The following is a 3432-nucleotide window of genomic DNA, read 5'->3' as shown; positions in this document are numbered from 1 at the left end:
TTTGTGTGTGTGGAGTTTACCTATCCTGAAAGGTGAACAATGTGAGCTTTATCATTGAACCAAATTATGTCACTGAGGAAATGTTCACGCTTTTCAAGTCGACCGAGGAAACTTGATAGTTTGCCATCGTCTGATCCAAGTTAACTTCACGAGCATGAAAAGGATACTGCCACTGTCGTAGGTGAAGATCTATGATCTTTTTGATTCCCTATAGATTCAAACTGACGGAACATCTCTACCCATGACATCAAAGAAGGCCTTGGGGGCACTTTAGGTTTCTTTCCGTACTTTTTGCGAAACTTACCAAATGTCGAGGTGATGAATTGGAGGAAAGGTAACGCTCAATATGAAAAAGCCCTCTGCCTTCTGCCAACCTTAACTATACTGTTCTCAGCAGGGAAAGGAATCTTGAGAAAATCAATATCTACAAACTTTCTGTTGACTTGTTAGACTACTGTAGTGTGCAATATGGCGCGATCGTTGCGAATTTTAGTGGCAGGCCTAATGCGAACTGGTGTGTCATGTTGCACAAGTGGGAACAAGGCAAACGTTTGGTTGCTTTCCTTTGCACTATAGATCTATAAAGCAAAACTCTTTTGTGGAACTATTGAAAACGATTATTAGACACATTCCTTTGGCTGCCAAACATTGTTTCAAATTTGAAACATAAACTGCCAGTGTGGAGAAGAATATTTACCCCCCCAAAAATGGTAAAGTTTTTTTTAGACCACACGGTACCTTGGAAGCATGTTCACAGCAGACAGAAAATATGGACAGAATACTTGAAACAAGCTTATAAAAGGCAAATGCGGTCACATTCCAACTAACACTCGTCCCGTCCAACCAAAACATTCCCTTGGAGACAAAGAACCTACTATTAGATCAGTCTGTTTACCAACTCTCTGTTACCAATGCTAAACACGGACTCTCAACATTGTTCAGCAAAATAGAAAAACAGCGTGTGCAATGAAACGTCCTAAAAAATCATTACGCATCAAACGAAGAAACAGAAATACAATGAAACGAAGACAGCAGACAACAGGTAGGTGCTGAATCGAGCAAACCAGGATTTGAGAGAAAACAAATAAGGTGGCTTGGACATGCATGCACACACGCACACAAGCACACGCACACGCACACGCACACACACACACACACAAACATGCACGCACACACACACACACACACACACACGCACGGGACAACATCACAGCTATCAAAGCCCTGCACTATAAGAGCCGATTCCCGATTCGTTTAAGCAAAACCACCCAACAATGTAAACCCCACCCCCTTCTGCGTTTTACTAGATTTGGGACCAGCGTAGATTCTATATCAACTAGAAGAGCTTCGTGCAGATTTTCAGCATCAACATATTAGTATTATGTCAGACTCTCAAATGGGGCTCTCGTGGCCTAGAGGTTAAGGTGTTGGCCTCTCTTTCAAAGTTCCTGGGTTCGAATCCGGGTAGCGACCGAAAAATTTTCTTCTCTCAAATTCTCTTTTTTCACCTCCTTTCCTTCTCTATAGCAATGTTCTGTCGTCTGCTTTCGTCTCCTCTTTCTGCTTCTACCCCCTCACCTCATATGCCCCCTCCTCTGGGCTCTTGACTCTTTCTGCAGCCTTTCTACTGCTACTCCTTGGCTCATTCTTACTGCTGTCTTTCAGCCACACCCCTAATCTTATGGTAGGAAAGATCTACACCTAGCCTTTTCGGACAAGGCCAAAAAATCTCGGAGGGCCCGTGTGCAAGTTGCACACGTTATAGATCCCTTGGTGATCTAAAATCGCTAACAGTAGGCTTCGGCCGCCACCCGGGGAAATTCAGACTTTCGTACCAACTCAAAATGTTTGGTGTGTCCGGTGCGCTCATACGACCTTATGCAGTTGCGAACGCAGTAAAACACTTACCAAAAAAAATTACTCTCAAATGTAGTTATCTCCCAACAGACGATCTTTGATGGTCTCTCATTTACTTCTTCAAGAGCGGCTTTCTTAACAGATTGCCGAGCATGAAGCGAGTTTACATCGTTGTCTGTCATCGTTGCATGTTTGTGGATGTGCTGTCCTGACAAAATGATGGTTTTCTCAACGTTCATCTCCGCCCTAGCCTTGGATGCCTTCGTGCAGCAACGCCAATTAAAGTGAAAGTTAGCCATTCTGTCGAGCCTGAATTGGAAGTTTTCTATTAAAAGGCCTTCAATGTCCATTTGAGTAGTAAACACTCTAGTCTTTTGTCAGACCATGCCCATGATATTTTGAAAACACTCCATAGGTTGCCAGTGAGAGAGCTCATTGAAATTAAAATTGTGTGCATGGTTTATAGATCTTTACATCAGTGCTCACTAAATGACCTTTCAGAACTTATAGAAATGTACGCACCATCTCGTAATTTAAGATCTTCAACTGACCATCAGCTCTGCATGCCTAGATCTAGAACAATGTTGGGTGAAAGGGCCTTTTCCATCTGTGCCCCAAATCTTTGGAATAATTTGGAATTAGATGTTAAAATGTCTCTTTCAATAGATCAATTAAAATAAAAGTTAAAGACAATGTTTTTCATGAAAGTATATTCATAATGCTGGAACTCTATGTCTGAAATATCTGTCAGTTTTTTGTTCTTTGTTTGTTTGTTTGTTTGTTTTAATTTATGCATGTCGTAGTGGTACTGAGCTTTAGAGCTTTAGAGCTTTTGTGTGCGTGTGTATGTGTGTGTGTGTGTGTGTGTGTGTGTGTGTGTGTGTGTGTATGTGTGTGTGTGTGTGTGTGTGTGTCTGTTTTGTAAGCGCCACTGGCGAGTTATACATTCATTTAGTGCTCAGTGGAAGAAAGAAATCCTTAAATAACTTTAAAATCTATAAATAAGAGGACCTATTTAAAGGGCAATAGCACATTTTTAAAAACTAATTTCAACGAAATAAAATGAATCCCTGTGGACGTTACGTTTGTCAATGTGAAAGAAATCAACCAACAGGTTAGAACAATATTAAATTTTCAATATTTCAGCCAAAATTGAGTGAAATGCAAAACTTTGCAACTTTTTAAAAAATCAACCGTATATTTGTTCTATTTCAAACAGTGTGAAATGAAGAACAAGTTTATACAAAAATTGATTTTTGGCAAATAAACTTAGGGAGGTGATGTCTATTTAAATGTCCAGGTGTTAAGCATTTCTCTCCCCAGAAAGCTCTAGATCTATTATGCCACATGAAATTTGAATAACCACGTGGTATGTTTCTGGGTCGATTCCTTGGACGTCATACTCAACATTGGGTGGTAACTCGTCGATTATTTGTATAATATATCATGATAAATCATCTGTATTCTTTCGATTTCTCTTAATTAAGTCCTTTTCTGTCTGGTTGCACAAATAGCTAGGTGGGATACAATTTCTAAGCAAAAAGACGGAGATACTTGATAAAATAGAATCCTTCC

Source organism: Aplysia californica, unplaced genomic scaffold, assembly GCF_000002075.1.
Source record: "Aplysia californica isolate F4 #8 unplaced genomic scaffold, AplCal3.0 scaffold00263, whole genome shotgun sequence".
Taxonomy (NCBI): Eukaryota; Metazoa; Mollusca; class Gastropoda; order Aplysiida; family Aplysiidae; genus Aplysia; species Aplysia californica.
Note: the sequence above shows the minus strand (reverse complement) of the source record.